This window comes from Ovis aries, chromosome 20 (genome assembly GCF_016772045.2).
Source record: "Ovis aries strain OAR_USU_Benz2616 breed Rambouillet chromosome 20, ARS-UI_Ramb_v3.0, whole genome shotgun sequence".
Classification (NCBI taxonomy): Eukaryota; Metazoa; Chordata; class Mammalia; order Artiodactyla; family Bovidae; genus Ovis; species Ovis aries.
In genome coordinates, this window is record NC_056073.1 from 47185740 (window position 1) to 47206372 (window position 20633).

At 56.0% G+C, this 20633-nt stretch overlaps 1 pseudogene; it reads right to left on the reverse strand.

Moving 5' to 3' along the window:
* Positions 1-3087: 3087 nt before the first annotated feature.
* On the reverse strand, positions 3088-17354 carry LOC132658317 (protein mago nashi homolog 2-like; annotated as a pseudogene).
* Positions 17355-20633: the final 3279 nt, after the last annotated feature.

Here is a 20633-nt window from a genome sequence, read left to right on the forward strand (position 1 = left end):
ACGGTCTGACTAAAGGGACTTGAGAGACTTCCCTCTCCCATGAACTCCGAGGTAGACGCCTGCGGAAAGGAGAAGTCAGAAGGGAAGGACCATTGACTTTATTTTTTAATTTTAAGTAAACGTAAGAAAATAGTCACTTTGATAGGAGAAAAAGGCACATTTAGATCTTAAAAAATTAAAAAGCCCCTGCCCTAAAGGCGTGCTTGCGTTCACAAGCCTGGAGCTGCGTTTCGGCTCTGTGGGGAAGCCGGAGTGGGGTGACCCCGGAGCCCTTCCTTAAGGACTGGTGGTGTTGCAGAGGAGCAGGCGTGGATAAGCGTGACGAATGCGGATCAGTGATCCTCCTTCCCTCGGCATGAGGGAAGGCTTATTTAGCTAGTGCCTTTAAGTGATGTGATGTTCCTTAACCAATGAACTTGGCAGTACACATCATTTCTACAGGATTTTGCTAAATTATACCCTTCCATTTAAAGACATTTCCAGATGTGAAGTAGTTTATCAGAGTTTTGGACAGCATCATTTATAACTGTAAAACCAGTAAATTCATTCTAATTTTGTTAAGTAAAATCCTGCTTTTCTTTGGACTAGCACCCCCAGCTTAGTGAAGAGCAGCCTGACTGCATAAATAAGGCCCTGCTTGTCTAGGGAGTGTTCTAGGTCCTGTTGTCAAGCTGATCTGTATCGGTAAGATCGTCATCCTTCCAAGAGAGCAGGCAGAAGTAGCAAAACTTGGGGCCTGACTTGCCAGCATCTGAATAATGTCTTCGGGATTCCTATGATTTTATCCTTTTACACAAAAGGCTGGACTTTAACAGTAATTACATAATCTGAAGTTTCAGACTTCGGAATCATGTAGGAATATGACTTCCCTGGTGGCTCAGCTGGTAAAGAATCTGCCTGCAATGTGGGAGACCTGGGTTCCATCCCGGGGTTGGGAAGATCTCCTGGAGGAGGGAAAGGCTACCCACTCCGGTATTCTGGCCGGGAGAATTCAATGGACTATGTAGTCCATGGGGTCACAAAGAGGCGGACACGACTGAGCGACTTTCACTTCCACGCAGGAATATGACTAGGGTTTGGGTTCCTTTAAGGCAGCAGGGAAAGAACTTTCTAACGTCAGCCACGTGCTGTGTTCTGTTGGGCCTTTCCGAACCGTCACAATAGCCTTCTGAAAGGTGACCTGTTCCTTTTATGCCCGAGGGGAAAAACCAAACCTCCGGAGTTGAAGCAAGCTCGCGCGAGGTGACAGCCTGCCTCTGGGGTGGGCCCGACTGACTACGACCCTCACATCCTTTCCCTGCGCCAGGGTCAGGGCAGAAGCCATCAAACCAAGCTCTGGGGCAGCTTACAAGCACTGGGTTTTCTCGAATCTGGCTGCCAGCAAGTTCTGATAACCTCACAGTTATTTCAAAATCATGGTGGTTAAAAACACTTTCTTCAGGATAGACGTTCGTTTTCAGGGATTGACAGGCTCATCTTCATGTTAGAGACGAGAGTGAAGATGTCCGTGCTCACTGCCCAGGGCGGGGCACAGGGAGCCGGGCGTATGTCCTATCTCCCCGTGCAGTTGGGGTTCCCAGGAAAACTGAGCATCCCCTAGAATCAGATAAAGGACGAGCCTTCGGGTTCATAGATCCCAGCAAAAGACAGCTTGACGGGCCCTGTCCGCTGTCCCTCAGGCAGGCATCTGCGACGGTCACCTTGTGGGGGGTCCACCCCTCTGCTGGCCTGCTGCCGCCAGCTTCTAGTTCATAGTCGTGTGGAAACCTATCGGGGTCTAAGAGAAGACAAGGAAACGGGGGCCGGCGTTTCCTGGCCATCTTCCAGAGAGAGGACTGCGGATAAGCCAGTTGGAGTTGCGCGAGGTGGCTGGGAGGGGTGGGGTCGCTGCGGTGGGCCAGCCGGGGGTTGGGCTGCAGGCGGCCCTGATCGGGAGCCGGCATGAGACGGCAGCTCGTCCCTCGAGGCCCAGCGGGTGTCCTAGACGCAGGCCTGTGTCCTTCAACGTTCAGGGGGTTTGTTCTCTAAAGACTAGTTTAGGACCCTTTGGATCTGCTTAGGCTCAAATCCCATTGCCCTCCTTGGGTGAGGGCCCTGGGCTCTGGCTTGGGGAGCCTGCCCCCTGCCCCCCCAGGGTTGTGGTGCTGAGACCCCCTGGCAGGACCGGGAGCTCCCGTGCCGTGGGGACACGAGGCTGAGGCGGTGCTCCGGGGGCTTCGCGTGGCCTGGGGGAGAGAAGTTGAACAGTGTTCCTAGTGAGCGGGAGCGCCTTCCGGTGGGCGCGTCGGGCGGCCAGCTCTGGCTGTAGTCGTGCAGGGCTGTCCCGGGAGCTCTGGTGGTTGGCCCGGGTGGGTCCACACCACGCGCCCCGCTGAGCAGGGGCGCCCTGAGTGCCGTCGCCGCCCCCAAACGCTCCTGAAGGCCCCTCAGGACGCCCTGCGGCCTCGGGCGCCCGGGACGGCTTCCCCGGCTCCCAGGGCCTCTTGGAGGCAGTGTGAGCGGCGGCAGGGCGCCCGCCTCGCGCCTCCGCACGCGGCCCCTGACCGCCCGCCGCGCCCCCTGACGCCCGTCAAGGCCGCCGGCCCTGGGGCCGCGCCTGGCGCTTCCCCCGAGCGGGTCCCGTCGGCGCTCCCGGGCCCGGGAGTCAGGTGCCCGGGGCGCCCCTCGCCACCCGGCGGGCCGTCCTCGGAGCCCTGAGCGCCGCACCCTGCGCGGCTGGGCTCCCGCTGCTGTGATTTGAGGGCGCGCCCCTCCCCAGCGCTGGCTGCGTCCCGCGAGCGGAGGTGCGAGCTGGCGAGGCCGGGGCCTGCCGTCCCTGCGCCCCAGCCGGCGGGCTGGGGGCCTCTCCGGACGGGGCGCCAGGGCACCGGGTGAGCTGTGGCCCGGCCGGCGGCCTGCTGGGTGGACGTGGCCGCCCCCCAGGGCGCCCCGGATGGAGACTCTCCCGGCCTCAGCTGCGCCAGCTGGTTCCAGCTCCAGGTCCCCTTCTTCGCTGGGCCGTCAGCTCGGCTTCCGCCGCGGAGACCTCTCGGGGGGGTCTCAGCTCCCCGCTTGCCCGCGTGTGCCGTCCGTCCCTGGCCTTGACCCATGAGTCTGCCCCCTGGCCCTCAGATCCCCTGCCGTTCTAACCGCCTGTGGTTCACCATCGTGGAAACGTTTTAAGTATTCAACACGTTCTAATAATCCTACCTCTGCTGTGAATTAACTCGGGCTTGCCTGGTGACACCGTGGTAACGCATCCACCTGCCCGTGCAGGAGACGCAAGAGAGGCAGTTCCATCCCTGGGTCGGGAAGATCCCCTGGAGGAAGGCATGGCAACCTGCTTCATCTGGAGAATCCCAGGGACAGAGGAGCCTGGTGGGCTACAGTCCATGGGGTCGCAGAGAGGCGGACACGACTCAGCACATAGCACACATGAGTTAAATTAGATCTCAGTTTTCTCCATTTCAAAATTGTAGAGATTTAAGGGCTTGTAAAGAACTCTGAATCCACTCAGCACAGGCGGAATGCCTCTGGTTCAGAATGCTGCTTTCTCCGTTTCCTGCTTCTGCGCAGGAGGACTCGGGTGCTCCCTGTCTAATTCCCGCAGCCCTGGCTGTTAGGCTGTTCAGGACAGTGTTCTGCAGGGTGCAGTTCATCGGGGACTGTGTCTGAGAATGGTACCCGGCCACCTTTCAGAACTGACTAGTTCATGAAATGTTTGAGCTAGTTCCTGCTCCTTGAGCATCTGGAAGTCGAAGTTTTCCCAGCTTGGTAAACCCAAGAACACCATTTTTTCCTTGGTTATTTTCCTTTGTCCATTCTGCCCCCTGCACTAGTCTTATAGGCTGTCAAAACCCATCCTTTTATTATTTGCATATCCCTAATTCAAGCTGATTGTGAAAGGATTTTCACGCAATACAAAGTGCTTCATAAAGTGCCAGTGAGTTCTACTGCTGGGCTTCAGGATCTTTGAGAAGCACGAAGTGCATCTAAACTATTGAGCAAAAGGGAAACTAGGATCCTGAGCTTCACTTCCCTCTGGAATTCATAAAAAGCTTCACATATTTTCAGCTTATAAAACTTAGACCGTTCAAGTTACAAAGTCTCACTTGAGATTGAAGATGGTTGAAGATGAGCTTCACATGTGCTGTGTGACTTTTCAAGTAAGGCCGTGAGACACCTTCCCCCACACAGATACACACACCTGCACGCATTTGTGTATTAAGTTTTGGTTCCCGGATTAGAGACTGCGTACCCTGACTGTTTAAATGTTTTTAAGCAAGCTGAGGTATATCTCTGGTTTCACCAAGTCACCAGAGTCAGTACTGACTCACTATCACTGAGTCAGTACCTAAAATTTCCTTCAGGATTTGTTGAATTAATGGTATTCTTCATAGAAAAAATAACCTTGGATAAGAAGCTGTGCATATTTAGGGGATTTAGTCTTTGTAACTATGTAGTATTTTCAGTCTTGTCTGCTAAAAGGAAATTAATTTTAAAATATTAGGGCAGTAAGAACCAGCATTTTAATTTTTCCTCTATAGCGCTTGAAATACTCAGTATTAAATAAATGTCAGGTTACTCCAAAGTCTGAAAATAAATATGCAGAACTGTGAAAGCAGTTTCTGTGGCAGGGTGGTGGTGGTTTTTTCCTTTTCGAAGTGTTTGTAATGTGCTTAATATTTTATAATAGAAAAAAATAAATATATGTGTTAAATCTATGTGAGCCTCCTATGATGAGTGTAAAAGTCCCAGTGGCTGCGGGCAGCTTTACTGTAGCCCATAAAGAAAGTTAGCTCATTTGAAACTTAGATGTTTCTGTCGTTTTTACACATTCAGAGAAAATTAAGGTAGATGGGCAGAAAATCCATAAAAGCATCTTTCCGTGGACGGAACCCAGGCCTGCTTCTCAGTTGTTAATAGACCACCTGCATGGCCTTCTGGGCACGAGCCAGGCTCTATGCCGGACCCTCCAGTGCCCACAGGCAGACTGGTGAGGGGACAGGGAGGTGGCTGGCACCCACAGATGATGTGAGCCTCACCTGCTCCCCCCACGCCCTGCTCCCCTGCAGCCCCGGCAGTGACCACCTCTGCCCAGGGCTCGCCCCGCGCCAGGGTGCCCTGTCCAGGCCATCCCTTCCCTGACAGCTCGCCGCGTCCAAGGCGCGCCCCCCTCCCGACCCCTGCACCACCTCACAGTCCCCCTCTGGGTGACCCTCGTCCTCACTTGGGTCTGAAGCTGCAGGTGCTTCCACCGCCCGCCACCCCTTTTTGAAGTGTAAGCTTCATGAATGACAGCAGGAATTCCCACTTAACCACGTCACTGAGTCTTGAAAATGGTACCTGAACTGTGTGGTTCAGTTCAGTTCAGTTGCTCAGTTGTGTCCAACTCTTTGCAACCCCATAAATCACAGCACGCCAGGCGTCCCTGTTCATCACCAACTCCCAGAGTTCGCTCAAACTCCCGTCCATCGAGTTGGTGATGCCATCCAGCCATCTCATCCTCTGTTGTCCCCTTCTCCTCCTGCCCCTAATCCCTCCCAGCATCAGAGTCTTTTCCAGCGAGTCAACTCTTCGCATGAGGTGGCCAAAGTACTGAGGTTTCAGCTTCAGCATCATTCCTTCCAAAGAATACCCAGGACCAATCTCCTTTAGAATGGACTGGTTGGATCTCCTTGCAGTCCCAGGGACTCTCAAGAGTCTTCTCCAACACCACAGTTCAAAAGTATCAATTCTTTGGCGCTCAGCCTTCTTCACAGTCCAACTCACATCCATACATGACCACAGGAAAAACCATAGCCTTGACTAGACAGACCTTTGTTGGCAAAGTAATGTCTCTGCTTTTGAATGGGTGTTTATAAATAGGAGTTAACATCCCAGCCCTACAGGGAACACTCTCATCTTGCAGACGAGGAAATGGAGTGTACCAGCTAAATAACGTACTAAAGATTGGCCAGCTACAAAGTGGCAGAGTTGAGACTGGGGGACTTCCCTGGTGGCCCCGTGGGTAAGAATCCACCTGTCAATGCAGGGGACATGAGTTCAATCTCTGGTCCGGGAAGATCCCACGCAGCGCGGAGAATTCAAGCCCGTGAGCCACACCTGCTGAGCTTGTGCTCCGGAGCCCTGCTCTCTGCAACTAGAGAAAGCCTGCGTGCGGCAGCAGAAACCCAGCACGGCCAAAGATAGGTTTTTTAAAAAAGCTGAGACGGACACAAGCACTCTTTCCAGAGCCTTCAGCAGAAGTGCTTGTCTCCCAGCCCCCAGTCCCTGAAAACCCAGGAGAAAACAGGTTGCCCTGCCGGCCCTGGGTTCACACTGGCCCTCATCCCAGCGCATCTGCGTGTCCACCTGGGCCCTCCAGCCTCACGGGGACGGATGGACAGATGGACAGCTGTGGGATGACGATGCTAGGGGAGACAGGGCTACAGCTCCACCACCAACACAGAGCCCCTGAAACGGCGAGAGTGCCGCCGGGGAAATTCTGTAGGTCAGCTCCGGATCGGAAGGGGACCAGTGAGGGAGTCAAAACCGGGTCCCATCCCAAAGCGTGAGTAGATTGTAAACCTTAAACAGTTTTTATTTTTTGTTAAATGTATAATCTAAGTTTAGCAAAGTGTGCCAGGTTGAGACCCTGAAGCCATCAGCGGTGACAAGCTGTCCCCCCGCCCCCGTTGCAAGACCACCACGAGGACAGAGAGCAAAGAAGACTCCGCGGCAGCACCAGCCCCCTTCAAGCAGTGTTTGAGGTCAGGAGACCGGCTGTGTCATGAAGTCTTTTAAAAAGGGAGGAACTCCGTGCCTGCCTCGGTCGTCTTGGTTTCATCAGCAGCAGTATTCCTCCTCTGCCAGAATCCTCCAAGTGAAAGGGAAGCACTTTGAAGCCGGAGTTGTCCCCAGGCCCCTGGGAACGCGGCTGCTCAGGGAGGTTCTGCTGCCCCCTGCTGCTCACGGGTGGTACAGCCTCCAGGTTCATTCCCACGCTGCCCCGGGCATTCCCGGCAAGACTCAGGGATCATCCTCGCCTAAAGCCTTCCTGGTGACTCAGCGGTAATCTGCCTGCCAGTGCGGGAGACGTGGGTCTGATCCCTGGGTCGGGAAGATTCCCCAGAGGAGGGCCTGGCAACCCGCTCCAGTATTCCTGCCTGGGAAATCCCATGGACAGAGGAGTCTGGTGGGTTGCAGTCCATGAGGTTGCAAGAGAGTCAGACACGACTTAGGGACTGAACAGCAGCAAAAGGAAACCACCTCCTCCCACCAGTGCAGCCCCCCGCCTGGGCGTCCTGTGCTCCACGCCCACCCCCAGACATCAGACGCTGTGCTAAGACATCAGTGAGGCTATTTGGATTGAGTTGAGTGATCACGTCAGCAGAAGGACATGGTCACCTGGGAAGCTGACCAGACGTGGTACGTGGTCTCTGGGAGGCGTCTGGTCTCCCAGGACAAAGCCACTGCCCACTGCTGTTCCTCCATCACGTCCTCACACACGTGTTAACTTCTGATGAACTCACCGAAGGCTGTGCCATGAGTATGATGCTTAACAGCCCTTGTTTGACTCAAGACTCACCCGCTTAGTGGCTGAATAATCTCATACAACTCACTTAACGGGTCTCAACCTCTTTCTTCCCTAAAATGGGGATTATCTTAACTACAGTTATTAGTTATTAATGTTCAGTGAGAATTTATAAAGCCCTCGCTATATGCTGAGTGTTGAATTTTTAAAAAGATTTTGCACATACAAAGAAGCTGATTCCAGTGCTGGCCAAGGGTATAACCTCATTTTCACTACTAGGAAGGTGTCTTTTCCTCATTGCATAAGCAACATTTACCTGTCAGCCAACTGAAAACTATTATCAGCAACTTATTTTCCCTTAGAATTGTGAGATTCTGTTTAAAAGGTGTGATTTCTTTTTTCCTCCTGTGCTTAAAAGAAGAGCCTCGTATACTATTAGAGCTGGGGAGAACCTGGAGAGTTATCAGGCCAGCTTCCTGCCCACCTGGCCAGGCAGCCCAGCCCATCTTTGGACAGTTCAGCTAGTAGACACTCCTTTCCTGAACCCAAACCCACCTCCTTGTGGTCTGCATCCTGGTCCTGCTCTGCAGACCATCCTAGGAAAGAGCCTGCCTTCTCTCCCTTAGTGGTCCTTGTGTCTGTGAAGATCTCTCCCCTGCCTTTGTCAGAAATCATCTTTTACCCAGGCTCAAATACAAAGTAATTATAACCACCTCCATCTAATTTTTTCCCAAAGCAAATGGCGCCTTTATCATTGCTTGCTTGTGTGTCTGCTCAGTCACGTCTGACTGTTTGCACCCCATGGATGGTAGCCCGCCAGGCCCCTCCGTCCGTGGGATTCTCCAGGCAAGAATACTGGGGTGGGTTGCCATTTCCTCCTCCAGGGGGGTCTTCCCGACTCAGGGATGGAACCTGCATCTCTTGCTTCTCCTGCATTGGCAGATGGATTCTTTACCACTGAGCCACCTGGGAAGCCTTTACTAAGATAATGGGAATTTGTCTGCTCACTTAAATCTTACTTATTTTACTGACTAATATTAAAGGGTCCAAAGTGATGGAAATTAAGGATGAAAACAGCTGTCATTAGTTCTCCCTCTAAAAATGCATCACTTCAACAACGAGTTCTTGTCTTAGGCAGCGTTGGCCAACTTCACCGCCCCTAAGATGGGGGTGGTGGTGGCTGCAGGGGGGTTTTCTCAGGGTGCCGTCCCCAGAGCCGCTGAGTCACACTGCAGGCTGGGGCTCAGGAATCCGCATTCTAACAAACAGCACCAGTGCTCGCACTGCCGAACCTTCCCCGGGAGAATCTGGGTCTCACCCAACGGTCCCGCTGGTCCCGCTGACTGCAGTGAGCCAGGCCGCCCCGCCCACCCCCGGGAAGCCCTCCAGCCGTGAGCGGTAGGCCAGCTGGGGCACTGCAGCGGTGGGCTCGGCCTGGACAGGGGCCACCTTGCTCCCTGAGCAGCCCCTTCCATGTGCTGGAGGCCCCAGAGGCTGGAGGAGGAGGTGGCGGGGCCGTAACTGACCCCGGGGCTCCTCAGCATTTCCAGGTTGACTCGGGCTGCTCAGGGCCCCAGCCCTGTCCGAGGAGGCTCCAACGTCAGCGGTTAGAGCTGAGGGGTGCGGATCCACGGAGCGGGTTTTCTGGGGTCACCCAGCTAATGAGAAATGGGGCGGGGCATGGACACAGGCAGCCTGGCTCTAGGAGCCCCCACTGCTCAGCCTCAGCTCTCTCTCCCTGAGCTGGGGGCGTGAGACCAGCCTGCTAGAGCCCCGAAGTCCCGCAGGCACCCTGCTGCTCCCCGAGATACCCCCTCCCTCGGGATGTCCTGTCTCACCCCCTCCCTCTGCAGGAAACTCCTTCGGATGGTCCCTGTCCGTGTCACCTTCTAAGGGTCCTGAAACCCAGCCGTCCTCTGAGCCCCGGACCCTCATCCTGGGTGGCTCCCTGAGGTCAGTGAGCAGGGGACAAACGTGGTGCCCACATGGTGGTCATGCCTGCGATGCCACCACTGGTCCACCCCCGCCACCCCCCCCCACGAGCTGCTGCCTGGACCCCCAGGAGGAGGCGGCCTGACCCCCCACAGCCTGCAGGACCCGGACCCAAAGCTCCGTCGACTGCCGCGACCCTCGAACCTAGAGCCGCACTGGCCCTGCTCCCACCTGGCTCCCCCTGCCCCCCACCAGGCCTTGCCCACCCGCCTGCTGGTTCAGCACCCAGCCTGTGAGCAGCCTTCAATTTTGACATCATTCGGAGCTTAGAGCTAAGAGTTGAGAAATTCTGCAAAGAAATCCCCTAAACCTCCCATCGTCATCCAGATCACTAATTGCTAACGTCCTGCCAGATGGACACACGTGAACCACACACAGCCCCCCTGACTGCTCAGACCTCCCGCCCTGCGAGCACCAGTGTGCATCTGTGGGGAGCACGCATTCTAGGTGACCGAGTCGTGGTTGCCACTTGGCCAAGCACCTCCCTTGCCGGCTTGTCTGCCTGTTTGTGGGACAAGTCCAGGTTCTTGCGGTCCATTCACTCATCATGGGTCCATAGTCTGGATGCTTCCTGGGCCTTTGGGAGAGACACTGGATCTGGACGCTTCCTGGGCCTCTGGGGGTGGGGGGATGGATACCATCTGGACGCTTCCTGGGCCTTTGGGGGACACTGGCGCTTTGAGGGAGTGCAGGCTGGAGGCTCTGCGTGTCGCAGTCGGGGCTTGTCCTGTGACTGGACTCGGGTCAGGAGCCACACAGGCCCTGGCCCCCCGCCTGGCCCAGAGGCTCCGCGGCGTCCTGATGTGGACACGGCCAGCGTGGCAGCGGTGGGGTGGTAGGGCGTGTTGGTCTCCTCCTCCAAGGAGGTTTTCTCAGGACCCCCGCCCCCGGACACCCAGGGTCAGTTCAGGGGCCAGCCCCCATCAAGGCCTGACACAGACCCGATGGGACCCAGGCCGCCGGCCCACCGCAGGCTCCGGGGGCCGGGCCTCCAGCAGAGCAGGGGCTTGATCAATATTTGCTTCGTGAGAGAAAGGATGAGTGAGACTGTTCGGAGCTGATTCCGTCCCAAAGCAAACCCTCCGCATGGCCCAGACGCGCCTGGGCGGCTTTCGCTTTATGCACGGCGCATGGCTTCGCTTGCGGGGTTCTTACGCCCGATTCTCACTGAGAGCACGGAAGCCTCAGTGCCAGTAAAGGTTCCTTCCAGGATCCACAGAGTAGAAATTCTAGAAGCTGAACCCGGGTCCGGGATTTCTCCGTTTGATTCCTTGTGGGAGGCGGGGTGGGAGGGAAGGGGTTTCTCCGCGGCGTCTTCGGTCCTGAGACCGGAGCCCAAAGAGGAACCCTCGGGGCAGTCCTCGGGCCGGGCGGCCGCGGGGCTGACCGTCTCCCTCTGTCGTTCCAGACGCAGGCGGAGGGAGACGCACTGAGGCCCCGAGGCCGCTGCACGGCGCCGAGGAAGACCCGCGCCCGGAGGCCCGGCCCGGCCGCGAGCCCCGCGGGACCCTCGGCGGGCTCGCGGGGCAGCCCCGCGGCGCTGGCCGGCGGCGGGCTGGGAGGTGCCCGGACCGCCGCTGGGAGGGGCTGGGAGGCCGGCTCCCCTCCGCCCCCGGAGGACGGGCCTCGGGCCCGACGGTGAGGACTCGGGAGCCCGGGGCCGCCGCCTGCGCGTCCCGGTCACCAGCGCTGAGCCCGGGAGTGACGGGGGCCGCAGACCCCTCAGCCGCCCTGGCGGCCCTTCAGGGCTCAGCGCAGGGAGGGCGCGCGGCCGCCCCGTGGTGCCCGTGGGAGCGGGCACTTCCCCCGGCGAGGCTGCACGGGCGGCCTCACCACGCGCTCTGATTATGCTGATGTGACTGACCTGAACCGCACTGAATCGAATTGGCTGGAAATAAATGGAGTTGAAAGGCTACCAACACGCCTACCTCTTTCACTGAGGCCAGGCCCAGGGGTGAGGACCGTCCTTGTCTCCGCACCAGCTGGGCCCCAACCGCGCCGCTGCAGCAGGAGAGGGACGGGGGACACCACGGACGGGAGGGGACGGAGGGACGGGGGACACCACGGACGGGAGGGGATAGAGCGGGAGCAGCAGAGATGGCAGTGGAGCGGGGCCGGCCGGCGGAGGACGCGGTCGCAGGCAGACCCGTTTGTGCTGACGAGCATCTCTGGAGTGGCCCGTGAACCCCACACGTTGAATCACCTGGAAGGTCCCCCAGGCCGACAGCAGAGTCTCAGGGAGCTGGCCCAGGAATCTGCATTTTCAAACAACTTCTCCAAGTGGATTCCAAGTTTGGGACTCACTGAGGGGAGGTGGGGTGGGGCCCTGGAGTGTCAGTCATTCCCTGGCCGATGGGGGCCTCCCCCAGGGGCTGCTGCCCGCGCAGGGCGGGACTCTGGGCGTTCGCTCTGCTGACACGCTTCCAGCGCCTAATGGCAGTGGGACGGTCGCGACACTTGGGGCACTCAGGTCTGACCAAGCACGCCTGCCTTCTCTCTACACCCATCCTGGATTCCAGGGCCAGAAGTGGGATGCCTCACACAATCAAGAAATGCCCAGCACACTGAGATCTGGAGGCGGGCGCCTGAGCCACACTGCCCACGGGTCCCAGCTGAGCGGCTGGAGGCCTGAGGTCCAGGCGTCGGCCGGCCGGTTCCTCCTGAGGCTAACCCCCTCCCGGGGGGCATCTTTTCCCCACGTCCTTATGCGGTCTGTGCATACACACTCCTGGTGTCTGGGGCCAGACTTCCTCTTCTTGTAAAAGACAAGTCAGATTGGATCAGGGCTGCCTGCCCTGTGCTGTGCTGAATTGCTCAGTCGTGTCCGTCTCTTTGCGACCCCATGGACTGTAGCCCGCCAGGCTCCGCTGTCCTTGGAATTCTCCAGGCCAGAATACTGGAGTGGGTTGCCATGCCCTCCTCCAGGGGATCTTCTCTACCCAGGGATCGAACCCAGGTCTCCCTCATTGCAGGCGGTTTCTTTATCATCTGAGCCACTAGAATACTGAATGGCTGAATTCCCCACCCAGGAATCGAACCAGGGTCTTCTGGATTGCAGGCAGATTCTTTACCAGCTGAGCTATCAGGGAAGTTCCAGGCTCCTTTTAACTCAATCACCCTTTTAAAGACCCTGCCTCCATATATAGCCACACCTGAGGTGCTGGGGGTACAGCTGAGGGCATAACCGGACATATAAATGGGGGGCTCCCACAGTTCAGCCCACAACAGGTGGTGTTTCCTTTGCTATAATCTTGAACATGCATGTGGAGAAGCGCTTTGATCATCTAAGTGCTCTCTCTCAAGTGTAAGCTGCCCTTCTGTCCTTCTTGTCCAGTTCATTTTATCTTTAGATAAACATGTAACACGTGCAGCCTCCAAACTGTGGACATTTTTAGGGTTCTCCGCGGCTTCCTGCTGAGCCTCTGTCCCTCATATCAACACAAAATTGAACTGTGGCGGCCCAGAACTTCCCAGCAACAGTGTGTGACCCAGCAACCCTGGGACATGTTAGTGGCCCAGGCCCGACATCAGCCAACCTTCCTCACACACGTGCCGAGCATCCAAATTTCCCACCTCCCACGGTTGGTACCTTGTGGACCATCGAGGAACCCAGGTCCCTCCTGGCTCCGGTGGGGACCACTGCTGGGGTCACTGCATGAGGGACGGACATGACAGCAACATCTCCAACTGCGCCGCCGCCCGCCTGACTCAGGGTCCCCACTGCCCACCAGAAAACAACAGATTCCGGGGAGTACCCTGGTGGTCCAGTGGCTGAGACGCCGCACTCCCAACACGGGGGACCCGGGTTCAATCCCTGGTTAGGGAGATGGATCCCACATGTTGCATCCAAGACCCAGTGCAGTCAAATGAGTACATTTTTTTTTAAAATTTCTTTTTCCAAATTTTAAGTAATTTGTAGAGCTGAGAACTCATTTATTTCCCACAGATATACAAAACATGTGTATTGCGAACTATGGGAATAGGCACATAATAAAAGACGTGTCTGACTTTGGATACTGACCCTACCTTTGTAACCTTGAGGAAATCACTGCTCACACAAAAGCATTTAAATGTGAATAGCCCCTAAGGAGTTTGTGACAAACACAAAAACTCCAAAAGCTTCTATAAACAACTTTTATGAGCACCAAAAAATTAAATTCGGTCAGGTGTGGCAGAAACAAGGGGAAATCTGCAGTTGCTTTTAAACAGTTGGGAATCTGGCTGTATGTTTCTACATAAAAGACCCTCTGTCATAGGATACATCTTCTAGAACAATTCTCATCTTTAAAATGAATCAGAGATTTGGCCTCCTGAAGGACCAAAAGCACTCTCCATCCAGGCTGTGATGTTTTATTGGAGCAAAATTTCAACAAAAGGTGGCTTTTATTTACAGAGTTTAATGTGTGCGGTGACTGCTCAACCCACTTGGACTCAAGTGAAGATAACAGTTAAGCCTGCTTAGATATTGTCTTATTTTCAATTTGCATACAAAAAAGTTTGCTTCACATTCATAAAACCCCCAATATTATAAATGAACAAATCCTCCCTCACCCACCCCTTCATTAAATATAAACCCAGTTTCAAAAAACATATAGTTTAGATTGGTTTAATCTTGATATGTAATTCAATGAGACTGAACTCTAAACACTTCAGGTCCTGTACCAAATAGCAAAATACTCGAAGGCCTTCAGGAGCCTTTGACTGACTGACATCAATAAGAGAACCTATTTTTGATGTGGTAAAAGAAATGTGTTCATGTCCAATTACAATTTCAAGCTCCTGCTGGCCAACCTTGTCAGGGGGAGGCCACAAAGCATCGTCTTCTTTTGTACTTTCACTGGCATCAATAATTCTCTTCAGTTCTTCCATTACACGCTTGGTGTACATAAGCCTCCTTTCTGATCATGACATCATTTTCATAATTGCTGCTGTTGGCATATCTAAGTTTTCCGTCCGGCTGAAACTCAGACTCCAGAAACTCGTGTCCAAATTTGCCCTTGTGCCCTACGTAGTAGTGTAGGTAGAAATCACTGGCCATAGCCATCTTTGTCCCTGAAAAGCCCGCTGAAGTCTTCTTTTTTATTTTTAAAGAAGCTTCCCTGGTGGCACAGTAGTTAAGACTCTGCCTGCCAATGCGGGGGACCTGAGTTCAGTCCCTGGTCCAGGAAGATCCCACATGCCTCAGGGCAACCAAGTCCGTGGGCCACAACTACCGAAGCCCCCAGGCTCTAGAGCCCCCGCTCCACCACAACGCGAAGCCCGCGCGTCCCCATCTAGAGGGTGTTCCCCGCCACCGCATCTAGAGAAAGTCCACGCGCAGCAGCGAAGACTCAGCACAGCCAAAATAAATACAGAAACCGCACTACCACGGAGTTCTGAACCTGCTTTAAAAGGCATTCTGAAATGAACAGATGTTGATTTTTCATAACATGTAAAGGCACTTAGCTCGGTCACATCAGGGAGCCTATAATCGGAACTAAAACAGGGTTTTTCATCTCAGCTCCATGTGACGATGGCTAACATTGTCCCAGGCGCCTCTGAAAGGGCCTCCCTCTCCCCACACATCGCTGGAACAGAAGCTGACGGTCTACCTCGATCAAGGCCTCAGTTCCCTGGGAGACCCGGGGACTATTGTTTGAAGCGGCTTCTGTGTATTTGAAACTCCACATCCACCTGCTGCTCTGGGAGACAGGTGTTTAATATGCACTTTGGAGATTAAAGACGCCAAGTCCAGAGGTGCAGAATCTCAGGTAAGGGTGGGAGGTGAACCCCAGGCTGCCCAGCTCCACGTTACCTGCAGCTGGGCAGTCCCAGCCTTCTGCACGGTGGGGAGCTCCAGGGAGCGCTCACACCTTCAGCACCTGCACAGACCCACCCCAGAGACTGAGTAGCTGCCTGGGGCCCTCACCAGGCTTCCCTGGTGGCTCAGCTGCAAAAGAATCCACCTGCAATGTGGGAGGCCTGAGTTCAGTCCCTGGGTTGGGAAGATCCCTTGGAGAAGGGAAAGGCTACCCATTCCAGTATTCTGGCCTGGCCTGTATAGTCCATGGGGTCGCAAAGAGTTGGACTTAGAATAAATCTGGAAGCACTCTCTCTCTTCCCTTCCCTGGACCTGAGCAGACCTGAGCAGTTCCCAGGTGACTGTAATGAAGCCCTGTCTGCGGCCAAGGGCAGCATCTGGGAAGGGCACGGCCAAAAATCTGTGCCCTTCACCCCGAGCGTGGGTGGAGCCATTCAGCGACAATGCCTACGTCCACCTGGCCTGGGCAGAAACCCTAGCACCGGCGCTGGCCGGCTGGAGGGACGAGGCCCAGCACTGTATCCCAGCCACCGCCTGGACCACACAACCTACAGGGTCACCCCCGGGGCTCTGCCTCCACCTGTGAAAACACACGCTCAGCGGCTGCAACCTGCACTGGGCTAGGTTCTGGAGGGATCACAGCACCGAGTAGCTGCCGGCCGTGTTCTCCAGCCCAGGAGACACAGCTCAGCTAAAAAACATGTGGGGCAGGGGAGGCCAAATATATTCTACTAAATGACCGGAAGGTGGTTCAGCTGATGCTGGGAAAGACCGAGGGCAGGAGAAGGGGGCGGCCGAGGATGAGGTGGTTGGCGGCACCACTGATTCAATGGACAGGCGTCTGAGCAAACTCCGGGAGACACTGAAGGACAGGGAAGCCCGGGGCGCTGCTGTCCATTGGGTCGCTGAGAGCAGACACGGCTTAGGGACTGAGTGACAGTGGTAGAGGACCTGCCTGCAGCGCAGGACACTCGGGTTCCACCCCCAGGGCGGGAAGACCCCCTGGAGGAGGAAACGGCAACCCCTCCAGTACGCTTGCCTGGAGAATCCCAGGGACAGGGGAGCCTGGCGGGCTACAGTCCATGGGGTCACAAATAGTCAGATAGGACTGAGTGAATAACACACACAAGGTAAGAACCAAGCAAGCGCCCAGCTGCGGGTGTTGGGCAGGGAGAACCTGGGGAAGCCCCCAGGTGACCGTGGGCACGGCGGGGAGGAGACAGGTGCTTGCCGTTGAGAGCTGGCTGACCGTGAGCCATGGCTGAAACACACACACGGGGGTAGCCAGGGCTTCCTGCTGCTATCGGCCGCTGTGCACAGAGGGCGTGTGGACTCTCTGCCCGAGGGGAGCCCTGAGGAGCTGCTTGGAACCCCCCATCTCTTTCCTACCTTGGTCCCCATCCCCGGCCTCAGTGATCTCATTCACCCCCAGAGCTTCCCTCCGCCAGGACTCAAACGCAGCTGCAGCGCTCACTGTCCCGAGCCGCAGGCATCCCACCGGGACGCCCCCAAACGCCCTTCGTCCTGGGGACAGCCACCCCACCCATCCTCCTCTGAGCGACCTTCTGGTCACTTCTGGGTCCCTGGAGAAGGAGCAGCTGGGGGTGAGCCGGGGAGCAGAGCCGAACAAGGTGACCCTGAAACCATGCTGGGGCCGGGACGCTCAGAGCCGCCTGCTGCAGGAGCTGGCCCGCGCCGGGTTCTGTCCCTTGCCGTCACGGGCTCCTTGAGCAAGAGGACCCACGGCCTCCGGGCCCAGTGGCCAGCTCCTGGCTGCTCCCCGGGGGCCCTGGTGAGAGCACCCCCCCCTACCTTGTGCCTCTCTGCACCTGGGACACCCCTCCCCATCTCCTCACCTGAGCCATGACTTCACGACTTCAGCCCTTTACTCCACAGGCCTCCAGCTCTGCTCCGCCCTGCACTCCGCCTTGGGATGTTTCCAGAACCAGCTGTGCTCCAACAACCGCCTTCCTTGACCCCACCTGCCACCAGGGCTGGGCTCTGGACCCTCAACACTAATCCCGGCCAACGTGCTCCTCTCGCGGTCCCGGCCCCCTGGAGGCCACTGGCCGCGGCCTTCCCCCCTCACCTCCTGGGCCCACCCACTGTGACCCCTAACCGCTGACCCGCCCCCCTCCAGGTGGTGCTCATCCCGACTCCCAGCCCCTCTGAGATCATTGTGGGATCCTTGTGAAACTTGCCTCCAAGAAGCCAGTCTCCACGCTTTTCTTGCTCCCCCAGTTAAACAAAAACTTACACACTCACTCACACATGGACACGTACACACTGTGGTTGCGGTGGCGACTCAGCGGTACCGGGGGGAGGTGGGCTGCTGGACGCATGGACAGCTGTCCAACCCTTGGCCGGCAGAAGGGAGCCCTCGTGTGAACTGTGGTCTGGGTGACAGGCACGCGCAGAGTCAGCGGTTGCAACAGAGGCCCCTCCTGCGGTGGGGCCGTGAGGATAGGGGTAGGCGGAGGATAAAATCGCAGCCCCTTCCTCTCACTGTTGCTGTGAACCTAAAGCTATTCTTTATTTTTCAAGAAAGAAAAATGAGTCTTAAAAATTCAGCCCCAGGGCTTCAGCTCCCCCCGGACTCAAACGCATCTGCAGCGCTCACTGTCCCCTGAGTTGGAGACATCCCCACCAGGACGCCTGCAAACTCCCCTCCTCCAGGTGACAGCCGCCCCCGCCCCAAGTCCTCCTCTGAGCGACTTTTGAGTCACTTCTGGGTCCCCCAGAGAAGGAGGAGCGTGAGGGTTGGGGCCTGAGCCCTGAATAGGGAAAAAGAAAAAAACAACAGAGAAAACTGGCCTGGTGCATTTCAGTGTCAATAAAAACGAGGTGTTTCCCCCTTTCGTGTTCACCCCTCGCGCCCGCCCACCTGGCCCCCACCCCACTGCCCACCTCTCCTCTGAGGCTGGCGGGTCCCCTGACCCTTTGTTCAGGGTCACAACGTGGCACCTTTCAGCCCCATCTTGCTCGGCAGGATCCAAACCCTGGAGAGTCAGCGCTTAACTTGGGTGGGGGGTTGGGGGAAGCTGGAGTGGGGGCACTGGGCCCTGGTGCTGATGAGCAGGGAGGGAAAACAGCTGGGAATCATCTGGAAGTTTCTAGAAGGATGCAGGCCAGGCAGGCCAGTGTTCTGCTGGCTGGTATAGCCCCAAGGCCCACAGAACCCAGGGGACAGTGCACAGGCCTTGGGGCACAGGCCGTCCAGGGCAGAGCCCAGATGTCACCGTGGCCTGGGCTGGCCAGGGCCGTGGAGGCCACGGCAGACTTGGCATCTGGTCCTGACCGTGAAGCCAGCCCCCAGCCGCTGTGACTGTGCAGACCCCGAGAGAAATGAACTGGGGCTTGAGGTTGAAAGAAAAGCTATGACCAACCTAGACAGCTTATTAAAAAGCAGAGACATTGCTTTGCCAACAAAGGTCTGTCTAGTCAAAGCTGTGGTTTTTCCAGGGGTCATGTATGGATGTGAGAGTGGGACTATAAAGAAAGCTGCTGCTGCTGCTGCTGCTAAGTCGCTGCAGTCGTGTCTGACTCTGTGCAACCCCAGAGACGGCAGCCCACCAGGCTCCCCCGTCCCTGGGATTCACCAGGCAAGAATACTGGAGTGGGCTGCCATTTCCTCCTCCAATGCATGAAAGTGAAAAGTGAAAGTGAAGTCGCTCAGTCGTGTCCGACTCTTAGTGACCCCATGGACTGCAGCCCACCAGGCTCCTCCGTCCATGGGATTTTCCAGGCAAGAGTACTGGAGTGGGGTGCCATCGCCTTCTCCGAAAGAAAGTTGAGTGCCAAAGAACTGATGCTTTCAAACTGTGGTGTTGGAGAAGACTCTTGAGAGTCCCTTGGACTGCAAGGAGATTCAACCAGTCCATCCTAAAGGAAATGAGTCCTGAATATTCATTGGAAGGACTGATGCTGAAGCTGAAGCTCCAATACTTTGGCCACCTGATACGAAGAACTGACTCATTGGAAAAGACCCTGATGCTGGGAAAGATTGAAGGCGGAAGGAGAAGGGGACGACAGGGGATGAGATGGTTGGATGGCATCACTGACTCATGGACATGAGTTTGGATGAACTCCGGGAGTTGGTGATGGACAGGGAGGCCTGGTGTGCTGCAGTCCATGGGGTTGCAAAGAGTCGGACACGACTGAGTGACTGAACTGAACTGAACTGAACTGAACAGAGGTTGGGGGGCAGCTGCCCAAGACATTCAGTCAGTCCGGTGAGGCACAGCATTTAATGGCATCTAGAGTGATGAACTCTTTCCAGAAGATTTTCAGTTTACTTTGCCCAGATCCATCAGAAAAACTACCATCTATGGCAGCTTTAGCCTTAAGAAATGCATTTCTTAAAAAGTGAGACTTGGAAGTTGAAACAACTTCTTGGTCCATGGGCTCCTTAATGGTTGTTTAGAGGCATGAAAACAACACAAATCTCACGACGGCAGGTCGGGTGGAGGCACCTGCTCCCTGAACTTGGGGCCCAGGTTGGGTCGCAGCTTCTTGGAGCTTTTCTTCCTGAGTGTGGCCTGGCCCCAGGGTCCCATGGGGCCCCTGTGCTGATACAGGTGGGTGAGTAGCCCCACTGGCTGGAGAAGAGGTCAGGCGGAGTGCTTGAAGGAAGGTCCTGGGGCGTTTCCTAGATCTGAGATTTACTGCAGTCTGAACAATGGCCTAGAGGTTCCTGGAGGGCAGCTGGTGGGCAGGAGCCTGGGATAGTCTAATCTCGGCGACCCATTGGGCTATACAGTCCATGGAATTCTCCAGGCCAGAATACTGGAGTGGGTAGCCTTTCCCTTCTCCAGAGGATCTCCCCAACCCAGGTATCGTACCCAGGTCTCCCTCATTGCAGGTGGATTCTTTACCAGCTGAGGCACAAGGGAAGCCCAAGAATACTGGAGTGGGTAGCCTATCCCTTCTCTAGGCGGTCTTCCCGACCCAGGAATCGAACCGGGGTCTTCTCATTGCAGGCGGATTCTTTACCAACCAAGCTACCAGGGAAGCCCAATCTCTGGGACAGTGGTTTTCAAACTCTCCTGGGCTTCAGAATCCTCTGGGAATTTTCCCTCCTGAGATCCTTTGTCGCTTTTTGGTGGGCAATTTCATCCTAACAAGGCTGCCCGCTAGCTGGCTGACCTGGGTAATTCATTTCATCCTCATCTCTGCTCCAGGGGACAAGGGGTTTTTTCCCTTCCCAGTCCACTGGATGAGGGTGAAGATGAGAGACAAAACTCACGGGAAATCAAGCTGCAATGCGCAAAGCGCCCTATAAACACGTCCGAGAGTGAGAGAGGAAGGGACGCTGGGCCCGACAGAAGCAGCAATACTCAATCAATA